We start from the raw sequence: 14,884 nt of genomic DNA on the forward strand, positions 1-14,884 counted from the left end.
AATTTAAACAATTTGAAACTGTGCCAGATATGTAAATAATTTAATCTCGTTTAACAAATATTGTTTTGATGCATGTAAACAATGTAACAACAGTATTGTATTTAATTAATGTAAACAAATTATATAAGTAAATTACAGAACAGTCTTATCTGTTTGCTGGAATTCCATTTATATTTTTTATGTCTTACTGAAGTCCAGTCTATACTTGTGTTTTAATGTGCACACCAATTAATAATAAGAGATTTATACTTAGTTCTGTACAAAACATAGTAGTTGGGTAAACATTGTCTTATTGCTGAAGGACTGACACAGTTTAATACATATTTTAACTACGCATTGTAATATTTATTTGCGAATTTATTAAATTAGACAAAACTTATATTGAATGTGCCTTTGTAGCCTATAGTTTATAATACACAGGTTATATGAACATTTAACAAAATTATATTTAAGTTAAATAAATCAGAGGCAATTCATATTGTTTGAAACTGCGGAGCTGCTAAATACGATTTGAAATGCATTGAAATAATAATGTTTGAAATATTTACATTTACATTATATTGTACACACGGAAGCCCACAAAACCCTTTGTTATCGAAATTAATATGGTTCATACATGGCCATGTAGTTCTTCCAATAAATCAAATTTGAACATAAATTACAATATTTTATATGATTCTATATATTGCCTGTTCTTTATATTCCCGACTACCCTTAAAGTTTGGTAATTTTCATATAACACAAAATATTTGATATATAAAAATCAGGATATACAACGGATGATTTTTTTTCACTGGATTAAATTACAGAGATTATTTGTCATTTAATAGACCGAACCTTCTGTGTCCAAGATTGGATGTTCACTGTTATCATAATGTGGCTAGCGTTACCCCCATAGCCTTAGAACCAATTTGTAGTTATATTTATTGATATTTTAATATGAGGAATATACATTTGGCTGAATTAAAACTTTACATATATGTAGATTTTTTGTCTCTTTACTGGGAAAAGTTAGAGGCCCTGGGAAAAGCAATATTAGTGTAATTAAAATTGGATCTTACATTCATTTCTTTTTTATGCTTTTTTTAAAAATATTCTTTATATATGAAGTTTCCGTTCAACTGACCTGGCGTGATAATTTGAGGAATGACTTAAATCGATCAGGGTAGGACTCGTAGGTACTATTTTATCAGTGAAGAAGGTTAAGATTTGGAAATTGAAATACGCTAAGATGTTGGGGCTGTTTTCATTTATACCGTTGATGTTGCTTTGCCATATATTGCAATGGCATAGACACTTAAGACTTTACGGTCATTTTGTTAGTAGATGTTCATCTTGCGATGATATTAGCACTATGGGATTTATTATATTTTTTTAACGTTTATTTTATTTAATGTTCATATTGCTTAATCACTCCAACACTCGGACGCCTTCTATTCATTTGTATCTGAATTCAGAAATATTTCAGATTGCGATGACATCAATTTCAGCGATATTGTTGTTCGATACTTCCAAGTAGAGCGAGGCGAGGCATTTTTAAATATAATTTATCATGATTTCTGTGAGGATTAGGTTTAACACCAATGTTTGGGACATGTTCTAATTTTCCATTTGTATTTAAATTCACAAACATTTGTTCAGCATGCAATTAAATAATGTAGATTTCAGTGTCGATCAATGCGATGCAGTATTCTTTTTACGAGTATTTCATTGTGCATATTTTCCGAATTGTTATTAACAGGTACCCAACTAGATTTTATTCATCAACCTATTTACAAACTCTTACATACTCTGCTTCCAACTAACTTTTGGGCACAGCTTGGGGAGAGAATCACGTTGAAACAAATATAATAAAAATGACCGATAGATGTCAAAGTCAGTGATTTTAGTTAATACGCTGGGAACAATTATTTCCAAAATCGCCATTCTATTGACTGGGATTGTCATTTATACATACATAGCATAGGGGACTATGTGTTCAGACTATGTGTTCAGGGTTAGAAACGAACGTTACGCATATCTTTATCTTGAAAAGAAAATGTCGAGAAAAGTGGGAGATGCCTCCGTCCCCTGTCCTTACGATTATGACTGCATCAGTAGAACAGAGAATGAATGCTGAAGTAGTAGCATTCTTATGTAGTGACAAAATCTAAACTGCTACTAAATACAGGTATCATTCCAATAACATTAGAAGTAATAATAGAAGTAAAGGACTGGGGGGGGGGAGACGTTTCGGTCCAGGTCTTTTTTTAAAATCACTCAAGATGGATATAGTTGGCATTCTGGATAAGGACATGGAATGAATTGGTTTAACATTCTTGGGAAATCTTTATTTAGCACTGAAATGTTATCTAAATTATTAATTAGACATTAATTAACTTATCCAGACCATGTTCTACTCTCGATGACATCGCTAGCCTGCGATATTTAGCAGATTGGAATACATTTTTTGAAAGATAATTAAATCGATAAATGGATTCTTTTTTATCGTACCGACTTTAGTAATGATGATCGAGGCTGGCCTAAAATTCAAAACCTAATATCTCGGTTCAGAGATATGCCCCTTTAAATTTCGAATTGGCGATTCAAGCTGAGATCAAACCCAACACGCCCTAGTTGCGGTCTCCTAATCGAAATAGTACCGGTACCTCAGCTCATTCGGTGTCAGCCAAGGTTATATTTTAAACTTTTGAAAAACAAAAATCATTTAAATTATGAATTGCTTTTATATGTTCAATATGATGTAGAATTCATTTTACTGATCCATCAAAAGTTTATACCGGTGAATCACGACTATTTTCCCCATAATAAAAAAATAGGAAAAATTGAACAATGCATACTTGATTATATGCGTTGTTGTAAAATAACATCCTGAATTTTTGTTTTACAAACCCCCGTATTCATACGCCCAGTCGGTGCAGAAAAGTAGGACGCCAAACCCCATTTAATATCTTATTGTACAACCAATCCTGGAAATATATAAAATGTATTATTGTACTTCATTAGATTTTAAGAGATCAATCCCTACCCACACCAGCGTCTTCCACAAGCGTACGGTATAATATGGTCAGTTAGAATTCTAAGTTTAAAAATGAATTATCACAACTTTAAATATATATATGTATGTAAATTTAATTAATTTCTTATTGGATTAAACTGTATTTCAAATGTATAAAAACAACACTGTTTTAAAGAGGAGATGATGACCGTTCTTGATATTATAATATAGTTCAAATTTAAATATTGAAAAATGCATTAATATCGAAAATTTCAGTCAAATGTCTGAGCGGAGTTATGAATTGGGGATGCAATTAAATTTGTATTAATATAAATTCAATTAAAACTTTTAGTACATAAGAATAGAAAGGTGTATATAGCATAGCGCTATTGTCGGACCATTTATCGGTAGTCCCCGTGAGCGGACATTGTCTAATCCACTCGATATCTAAGCCATACGATGCCCCAGAGAGTTGATTATTGGTTTGAAATGTGAATAAAATGTCCAAATAATGATTTGTATAACATTTTGAGCCCGACAGACGCAAGACAGTAGGCAAATTTAAACGCATACAAAATCCTTGCAACATACCTGGGGAAAAGACACATTAACTAAACATATATTGCAAACAATAAAGAACAAAAGAATATATCGAATCACATGATTGTGCAGTAATTACGCAAATCTCAGTTAAATTAAAACATGGCAAATGATAACACACTTATTATTATTTGTCTAGGAGAGATAAAATAAAAAGTTCTGTTCTGCACAAACCGGGCCAATGAAGACGGACGTACGTCATGTAGTATGAGGGATCATTTTCCCGGACATCCGAGCGCCTAGACATTGTTCATTGCCAGACCCTCCGTCCTGCACCACTGGCAAGCTGGAAAATCTGTAGGAGAGATATTGATGGTGGGAGAGAACCCACAGAAACCAATTTAAGACCAAAACAAAATAACTGTGTTTACGATTACCCGACTGACACTCTTTTTTCTTAGTCCAAATAGTCGACCCATAACTTTTCTTTCGCACTTCCCAAGTCCTATAAATCGGTCTTGGCATGGTTTTCTGTAATAAATAATATTCACTCCATCGTATTTAAAATGACATCACAAAGGTTTTCGAATGCAAGTGTCGATGTAGGCTGTTCGCGAACCCCGCGAAAAAAAGGGGAAAAAAAGGGAATTTCGACAGACCGACCGACCATATTTTTTTGTGGCCAAGTCAGTGCAGACAAGTAAGACGTTAAACCACTTTCCATTAATATTTTTTTCCTTTTTTATTATTTATTTATTTATTTATTTATTTATTTTTTTTTTTTGGCCTAAACTTAAAATCACCGAATTTTAAAGGAGAAATCCTAAATAATTTTTAATGAATAAATGGGCCTTTCATGTTAATCTTGGCTTTCCTTACCTCTTGGAAAAGCTTACAAATGGTGTCGAATTGTCGCCTTTATCAGGTCTCTTATTGAACAAGTACAACCGTACTATATGAACCAGGAACGGACCATAACGTACTCCACTCCAAACTATCTTAGAATTGTGACGTCATATAAGATATCCACCAGTAGATGCGCAATATTGCCCAAATTTGTTTTTCTTTTGAAGAGCGTCGCCTCAAACAGAAGCGTGCGCGCTCTAGTTATGTAATCCAAATAAACTGCGTAGATGTTCATTGCTCACTTCCAAACGGTTCAATTTTTGGCCAGGTTAAAGTGGCCATTTCTGGAACTTTTAGCGTTGGATTGGCATACTTGAAACATTTTACGAAGACTAAGTGGAAACTGGGACATTACCTTTAAGTTAGAATATATCAGTTTGAACCATTTTTAAAACAAAATGTGTTTGCTTTAATAGTAGTACCAGCACACTTGACTGGGTGTGGGTTTAAAATCTATATTAAACCTTTATTCTGGTATATTAAATTTGGATTTAAGACCAAATATTCAACCATTATTGTCTTCGATGGAAAATTAATGACTTCCTTTAATGATAACAAATGATATGGCATGCTGCCTATTTATTACTTGTTTAGGAAATTAAAAGAAAACATAAGAAGTATTGTTGTTTTTATGTTGGATAAATCCCCTCGATTCTATTCTTGGCCAAAAACAATGAATTTATTGTTTTTTAAAATCTCTTATATAACGCATAATATATAAACTCAATCTGGAAAGCAGTCACAGTATAATGAAGATTGATGGAAATCTACATGTAACTCGATTAATATCTACATCAACGTCATAACAAATCGTTAAGAATATTACGTACTTTGTATTTATGATATATTATAAGGAAATGTCTATATGTAAGACAATTTTTCATTTTTCAAAAAAAGGTGACTGAAGTAGGATCATCTTATTTTATCAACAAATCATCATTATGTTGTATGCCTACACCTGTCCATGGTTATTTTCCTATCGGATATTGTAAAATCAAAACTTTTATGCGTAAACTAAATAAAATGCCTGTCTCGTTATGATTTGTATTAATCTGAAGTCATTCCAAAATCTTCTTCTGGTTCAAGTAGTGATAAACAAATGAAAGAGTAAAATTTTCAGAGAGACAAAGTACCGATGGAAATAAACTTAAGCATGCTTAAGTGTATTTCCATTTCTTTTTTTTTTTGGCTATACGTTATTGGGCTGATTGGTGTCAACGTTAATCCTGGCTCGATAAGCCAGTCGATTATTTCCTTTTAATTTCCTCTTTTCGTTAATGAGTTAATCTACAAGCCCCTTCCACCCGACAGTTAATTAGACATGTTAATTATTAAAGATTGTCAACTCCCGTTTTAACAATTGCTATCTGAGAGCATACTGAAAATGCACGTCACACCCACCGTCTTTAATATCCTACATAGTGGCTGCTGCGTTAAACACAAAAAATGAAGGCTGTAAGATAAACTTCCTTCGAATCATCTCTTTTAGATGCGTCTTCGGCTAATGTTAAATCATTTTGCCAATTCTTATTATACAAATATATGCTTGCCAACCAGTCTTGATAGATGACCGTTAGGGTCAGGGAAAGCGATTCTATTCAATTTAAAAACAACAAAGTCTCACAGACAATGACTGTGTCATATATTGTTTTGTCTATTATTTATATTCTGATAAAAACAAACCTGGATTTGCACCAACGTTTTTGAACTGGATGTCTGATGTTTCAAGCTTTAGAAAAGATTCAGGGAAAATCATTTAAAAAAAACGCGTCAGCTGCAAAAGCCGCGTTGGATATTGATGTTCAATGCGGGGACAATAGAACTCTCCTTCAAGATTTGGCGGAGGCTAAGCAAGCAGAGGGAGACAGATTCAGATAACTTTTGCAAATCATACTCGTCATCATATCGTACCATAAAATGTGGGCATCCAGTCTGTTTTATAGCGATAATGGTAAAGCCCTTGTTCAAACATACACTATGCAAGAGCTAAATCTGTCTATTGCAGGTCTTTCTTTAGGCCTGAAATGTTATCTAAATTATTAATTAGATATTAATTAACCTATCCAGACCATAATCAACTCTAGATGGCATCGCTAGTCTGCGATCTTTAGTGGATTGTGAGCCGATTTACTGCATAACCTTCGTTCACGATTTGGGGATCACGGTAGCTAAGTGGGTAAGGCGCTGGCTCGCTAGCCTGGAGGTCGGGTGTTCGATACTGCATTGGCCGAGAAAGTTCATCCAGATTTTCCGGCTTGGTTTCCCCTTGTCAGTGATGCAGGACGGAGGGCATGACAAGGACAGCTGTCTAGTCGTTCGGATGGGATGAAAAACCGAGGTCCCGTGTACACATTGGCGTGCACGTAAAAGATCCCTTGGCAGTTGGAATTCGATATAAGAGTAGGCCACATTGCCGCTGCCCGGGCAAAATGTCCCTCATAGCACACTGTATGGCGTATGCCCGTCTTCATTAGCCCAGTTTAGGAGCAGGACAGTAGGAGCTACATATTCCTCGCAGTGTTTCGTTTGATTATATTTAATCTCACTTAACACTGCTGTAATGGAAGAAAATTTCTGTTCAAAATTATGACTGGTCAATAGTACGATTAACAACCAATAGCTAACTGCGTAACAATATCATTACGCATTAAACAGAGCTCCAAATTGAACCAAATATGTTTACATAATGTTACGTCATGACTCACGATTTTATTACGCCCTACTAACTGCGTGACAAACGAGGCTATCAAAACGGATACAATATAAACAATACTGTTCACCGTTTTTAATACCTTAAATCTCTGTCCAAAGTTTTAGGTAAGACCCCAGATTAAACGAAGGGCTGTCATGTTGCTGTACTTGGGATAGATATGATTGAACGGGAAGAATAGATATACTCCCTCAAAGGCTCAAGTATCAGAAGCTAATCAGGGGCGGATCTAGGAATGTTGAAAAGGGGGGGGGGGGCACTGACCGCGGAGGGCACTGACCGCGGAGACGGGGCACGCTGCTGAGAGGGGATTTTTTTTTTATTTAGGGGGGGGGGGTCTCCCCAAGAAAATTATCCGTCATTTCCTTGCATCAGTAGCCATTCTAAGAGCTATTTGGCTGATATTTTCGTCTAAGTAAACGTTCGGAAATCGTTGAAAAAGAGCCTTAAAATCGAGCAAAAAAGCCAGTTGAACATGCGACTCGAAAATTGTCAAGGCGAGCGAGGCATTGTGATGGGAAAAAAGACGAATCTATTCCCTAGCCACTTCACTATTTAAGCCTTGTAATTTGTACTTTGTACTGTCCACATATATATGAAAGAATGCTACATCAAGTTGCACTCATGCGCGTCGGTGATGGGCATGAGTGTATACGCAGCCGATTCCACAAGATCTCTGTCTATAGGATTAAGGCACCGTCAGCTAAACAACAAGAATTCGTTTGAAAGTGGAAGCATTAATTAGACCAGACTGGTGTGTTTGAATCGATGGTTTGAGTCATTTGGGATCCCTGCAACGGGTTGGGAACGGACATATTTGGGTCTGAGAAAAGGCACTTTCAGCAGTAAAAAAGGGCACTGTCGAAAATTAGGGGGGGGGGGGCGCCCCTCGCCCCCCTTGAATCCTCCTCTAATAATCAAGCAATGGCCAGAGCAGGAATATGGGGGAGCTACTGTTTCAATAACCATTCCCCAACCAAATGCTCACATAAACCTAGCCATGAAAAAATAATGCGCTTTAGATCATAAGGTCTCTCATTGAGTCAGATGACATGGTTTCGATAGCCTGATGCGCGACAGTGGGGTCGCCTGCCCAACGTGGATTTTCTTCGGACCCTCTAATTTTCCCCCAATTGCTAAAGACACCTACGCGCAAGCGAATTATTGAAATTTAATTACCCTATTCTGTTAGTCCCGAAATGACATTATTTATGTCGAGTGGACGCTAAAGCTCATTTCTCTTTCTCTCTCTCTCGTTTAAGTGCCAAAGAATATAATTATGTCACGGCGAACAATCAGCTTGGTGTGAAAGTGTGGTTTTGAGACAACCCCTCTGTTAACACAACTGACCTAGCTAGGTTAAACTTTCGTACCGTAAATCTCTTAAATACAGCAACCACTTTTACAGACATCAGTTTAAATGTTTATCATAAAACCATTAACAAAGGTAGTGGTTGCACTCTTTATTAGGAAGACACATGCACCAGTGACTTTGGAAACTTTTTTTTAAGGTGTTAAACATTCTCAGTATATTGAATAAAATGGGATCTGGTTTAAATATTTTCATAGATGTATCTTCAACATTTATGTGGGCTTGGATGTATTACAGTTGTACCCATTAACAATACATTTCTACGATGTGATAATAGAAGCGTCACGACGGCCCTGTTATTTCGCCCCCCCCCCCCCAAAAAAAGCAAAGTATTTACTACTAGTATCCCTGTGTTTGCATAGATTATATCCAGTCGAATTCCGCTTTCGGAATATTTGCACATCCTCCTAGGGCTTGGATTTCGATAAGTTAAGGATATGTTCATTATATACTCTTCAAAAAAAAGTAGGGGATATTGAAATGCAAATACCTATGCAGGTTGTGATATGATAAATAGTCATGGACACTTGACATGCTTTGAGAGTATGTTCACGGATGAAGAACTTATCGCTCCAACAGAACCACTGAGCTGCATGTGCGACACGCAATAGCGCCATACACGTGGGAGGGGGTTCATTTTCAAATTTGACACTTCAAGGAAGGGTTGATGAAAAATGCCGCATGCTGGTTTATCCTATCCATTTTTGCTTTCCTATCGGTTCTTGCATAAGATTTACTGTTTAGCGTATCTTTGCTTTAGTGTGTTACGTTTAATTTGATCGGGAGACGTGTTCGTCGACGTCAACGTCAACCGACAACACTGCAAGAATTGGCCGTGGCAGTGCAAGAGGAGTGGGTCAGATTGCCCCAAATCGTGATTGGACGGTTGATTAGGAGCATGCCACGACGAATTGCTGAATGTCTGAGGATTGGTGGAGCAATACTCATTATTAAGATAAAAATCATTTTCACTTTTGACAGTGTATCTCTTTGCGAGTGAAATGGGACCGTCCACTGATCATTTGAGTTCATAATTTAATATTTATTGGCAATTTGAGTTCATAATTGATATTTACTGACCGTTAGAAATATCATACTTTGAATTGATGACATAATTACACCCAAAGGAATATGTTTTTAATATGAAAAGTTTGATACACATTATTTAAAGACAGTTAACATAGTGGTTTTAGATTATATTTATTTACTAGTACGTGTAACTGTTATAGTGCTTTATAATTTAATCGAAAATTCTTCTTTACTAAGGATTACAGTCAAATGACAACTGCCATATTCTAAAAGGTAGGGTTACTGTACATAACAGAATAAATATCATTGTTTGGACACATATTTTACCAGAAAATCTTCTGGACATGTTTTAACAGTGTCACCAGCTACCATTATATCATTGTTAATAAAAAAGTAAGCAATGCGCACCACCCGTTTAGGTATTGGTTCTTATTTGCCGATGAAATATCAACTTTGATGTCTCCTTCATCGTCGTCGACATATTGTAATGGGTAGGTTTCATTAAGCGAGGTGTTGTTAGAAAGCGTTATGTTGTCATCCAACGTATTAGCAGTACTCGCATCAAACTGTGTTTCTCCCATCGAACCATAATTGTCGTCACATAGAAATAGTGCTGGGTCATCAACATAGTCATAAACGCAAACAACGACGGAATCATTCTCATACATGATGTAGTTGCCTTCCCCTATGAAAGCTTTCGAATTTTTAATGACGACATTGCCATACCCATCAAAAGAAACGTCATCAAAGCCTAACATCATTTGACAGCAAGTTAATAGCCTTGAGAACGGGAGGTAGATGACGTGATCTGCTAGGTGTTTGAGAAGATCATTCTCCTGGTGAATATTAGGTAAACTAGAGCCACTTCCATGTACAACTGTTATCTCACAGCCCTCGTCTTCTTCATGTGCTACTCTGGCTTCTCCACAGGACCCTACTGGCTTTATGTTATACAAAGAACCTGTTTTCTCGAAAATAACATTATCAATGTAGCTCAGATTAGTGACATCCTGAACAAAGACCTTCATTTGAAATTGTTGTCGATAGTGCCTTGAATCAAAACATTGCCAAACCTCTATATCATAGAAGCGAAGAGCATCGGTTAAAATCTCTTCATCGTGCAAACCTTCTTTCAATTTTCTTATATTGTTATAAATTTGTGCTGCCGCTTGTGAAGCATCCTGAGTATTTGTTCGGAGTTCGATGCAAATTTCATATCCAAACGCATTGGATTCAAAAATACCTCTACATTTCGATAAAATATTATCCAATTTCCGATGCACGGGACAGAACACATCTCTGCATTGTCCCTGAAATGGAGATAAAGCAAACAGTTTCATTTTTCTCTCGATAGTATTTTACATATTGTAACATAGGTTATATATATTGTGCGAGAAGACTAGTTTCGTTTACTTGGTAAGGGAATGAAAGTAATTGTATAAAATAGTATTTTTTCGAATTCACCTTCACTATGAATTTATTTGGGAGCTTATTTAATGGCGATGTACGACATCAGGTAGCAAGCGGCGATTTTAATTAGACTGAAAAAATGTACATGATTTGGAAGTAATAGTATTCAAATGATCTTGTTCTGTTGGGAGATTTGCTGCATATGTTGAACACAATTGCCCAAAATATTTTATAAGTAGCATCTTGGCAAAACAGTTAAAACTATCTTTTTGCCGAACGTTTTGTATGCCATCTAATATTCATTTTGGAACTAGGTTTCAAGACAACTCCCACAAGTAAGACATCGTATAGCCAACTGTTTTGGCTATTAATCGCTGTTATTTTTTATATTTGTTGATTTTTCCATCCCATTCCTGCACATGGATTTAAGTTTTTACTCAAATTACTATTAGCATCCTTGCACATGGATTTAAGTTTTTACTCAAATTACTATTAGCTTCCTTGCACATGGATTTAAGTTTTTACTCAAATTACTATTAGCTTTACAGTGCCTGTAAAGTAGTACCGGTTTTTTGCGAAAACTTTAGCCAGGGAAACGAGAGATACAGTTTTCCAGATTTTTTTCGAATAATAATGTTCTGTTTGAATGACATGATTTTTTCATGATTAACACACGTTTGTTATGTTATTTAGCATTTACTTCTACGGATAAGATAATTACACCCAACCCAGTGTATAATAACAAGCATGAATCGTATTTTCTATGATGTCTTGCGTGGTTCTGGCGTGCGATTGGTATTTTCACAATAAAAGCTATTTTATTAAAACAATTGCCTACATTAATATGTATTTCGCTAGATCAAACTGTTTTCAAACTGTTCAGTACTGTTAATCTTCGTTAAAACCCCAACAAATTTATTATTACATATATATCCCAGAGTTTGTTATCTACAAAAACATTCAAAACATATTTCCGTCGCTGGCAACGGTGCGTTTGCATTATTAAAAAGGCGTTATCATTTAGCAAGAAATTAAATGTAAATAATTTTGAATGGTATATTAAAAATAATCTATGCATTTTCAGTTCACGTCAAAAGTAATTGTTTTCACATTTACTGCCTTAAAAGGGGCATTATGTAAGATTAGATAACGAGTTGGTAGTTCTCCCTATAATAGTTCAAAAAATGGATAATGAAATGGGAATATGTAGAAAATTTCAGTCAAATTACTTCACTCTGAGCCTAGTTACGGCGAATCAATTACACTCTAGCTTCGATTGTCATTGCAACCGTTGTTACGTTAATTAGCCATGTCTCGATTATCAACGGCAAAATGTATTTTAATCTACTTAATATCGGAGCCATCCGATGGCATCGAGAGTTGATTATAGGCTTGGCATGTTAATAAATGTCTAATTAATAATTTATATAACATTAAGGTCTAAAGAAAGACCTTCAATGGGAAGATCTGACTCATGCAAAATGCCTGTTTAAATTACAAACACTTACTGTATTATCAAGGAAATAACACACATTTTCTATTACAGGTTGGTGTACTGGTAATACCAAAGAAGCTTGAAGTCTTGGTGCAGATGGTGTACTCAAATCGTCTGATGATCGTCTGGCATAATTAAGCGTCGTCCAAGTTAAGTTAGTGTTACAAATGTGACAAAAGAAATTATAGTAGATTTCATCGAAAGGAATTCTATAAAAATCTAGTAGACAAGCCTTCTCAACTAGTGGATCGTATTGTGTCCACAACCCAGTAATATTACAGGTATGTATCAATACGCTCCCTTCCTTATCATACGGAAAGCAAACCTCAGCGGACTCGTCTTCAAAGTCAACAGTACAGCCATCTGCTCGTATAGCTGTGTTATATACATCCAGGGTTGAAGCAGCATTTGTAAATACAGAACTATCATTGTAACATTTCACTGTGATATTAAAAGTTCTGGTGGTGCTGGCCCCATTGCAAGTAGCACAATAGCTGTTCTTGTACTGAGCATAAGTCATGTTTGAGATCCCCACAACAGGCATACGAACCATAATGTCCGTGGAATTACTTGTTTCACAGTTAAACCTAACATCGGCCGACGTGGCATTTGGACAAGTGTTGATTAAAAAGAACATTTTTCCCTCGGAGCTAGGTGCTGAACTTGGTTGTATGCAGGATCTTTCCCATGGCTCGTCAGAAACAGGTAACAGACTTTTGTTCTGTGTTTGTTGCATTTCTTGCGATTCCAAATACACGTAGAGACAGCAGATGTGATATTCAAAACAGGTTTTATCACAACTACAAGGCCGACACCTAGGATTGTCAGAATATACATCAAAATATGGTTGATAGCAATCAGATACGCTGCAATATAAAGCATCTAAAACCAGAACTTTTCTTTCGAAAGTAGTTTCTTCAGCAGCCACATAGTAATTAAATGGCGAATCTAAATCTGGATCCCATGCGTCTCCTGCCGCGCTTTGTATGATACTATGAGTAACCGTTGCTGTGAAAAGAAAGGTGAACTTGCAAAATTCCATCATGAATCTGCCAAGCCTAGGTACATTAAACAAGTGTTAGGTTTGTTTATATACCCGGTTTTAAAAGTCATTTGTAATCCTATCAATATTAATATAGATAACATACAATTAACTTGTTAAAACCGTAACACAATTAAAAGATTAGTATTATTTTACTACAATATTTCGAATTTAGCGGGAGATCACAATATGATAACATAACGCAATACATGGAAGCACAAAAAATATATTTATAAAACATTAAAATAAGCAAAAAGTATATTTATTAAACTTTAAAATGAGCACAGCTCATTCTCTTACAGTTTTACATATTATACTGCAGTTCTAGGATTCTGAAGCATTCCCAGTCACAAAATGAAGTGCACACCTTATGGTTGAATAGCACGGATACGTACCGAAGAAACAGTAGTTGACACGCCTTGGGTTGTTTGATTACTTATTTATAGATTTTTTTCAGATTACCAATATCTTTGTACGGCATTTATAAGTTAGGGATAATTTTAATCATAATACACAGTAAATGTGAGTTTTACTAATATTTTTTAAATATTTCTTATTTCTCCTACAGTACTGGAACACAATTTAACCTTGTTAACAAGTACAATCTATAAATACTCTTAAGTTTTGTGTTAATTTTATATGACAATTCTTGGTTTTAATATCCTGCGTGTATAATTCTATTTAAACGACTAAGTAGTAAATCAGTTGAACGGTAGTTATATTATTACTGGAATTAAACCTTGGAATCAAGTTTCATATTTCTATTAAATACTACATTTACTAAAGATTAAATATATACTAAACGCGTCTGACTATTACTATTTAATACACTAATATTTCAAATGGTATTTTATTCACGTCATGCCTGTTGTAAACACTCGAATTTGCTGGAATTATTGGGATTATATTCAGAGTCGTATTTTCCAGCTTTTGTTTAACAAAGCTACTGCCTGCACGTCACAGAAACCCTTTCAACGCGCGACCGATCAGAATGTTAGAAATTTTGTTTGCCAAACTCTTCGGCAATGTCCGCACGGTCCCATCTAAGGCCGCCTGTCAATTTTATGGGTATTTACCGTAGACGGGTATTCTCTATTTCTTTTTTTTAAAGACTGTTTCTATTTATTATAATTTAGTCGTTTACATCTGTTGTTATCTAGAAATTCGTTTATATAATCAAATGCAATCTTGTACTCACAAATAGACATAGGTAAACAATTTTATGTAAAAAAAACAATAATAAATAAATGAACAACAAACCATTATGACCCGTATCCATTTTTTATTAGCTTTTAACATTTTCCTAAACCAGTAGAAGGACTTTTAACAAAATATTTGGTAGGAATTTTGAAATGCACAGATTCGGTTTTGGTCAACTTTGG

The sequence above is a fragment of the Patella vulgata genome, chromosome 2 (genome assembly GCF_932274485.2).
Source record: "Patella vulgata chromosome 2, xgPatVulg1.2, whole genome shotgun sequence".
Classification (NCBI taxonomy): Eukaryota; Metazoa; Mollusca; class Gastropoda; family Patellidae; genus Patella; species Patella vulgata.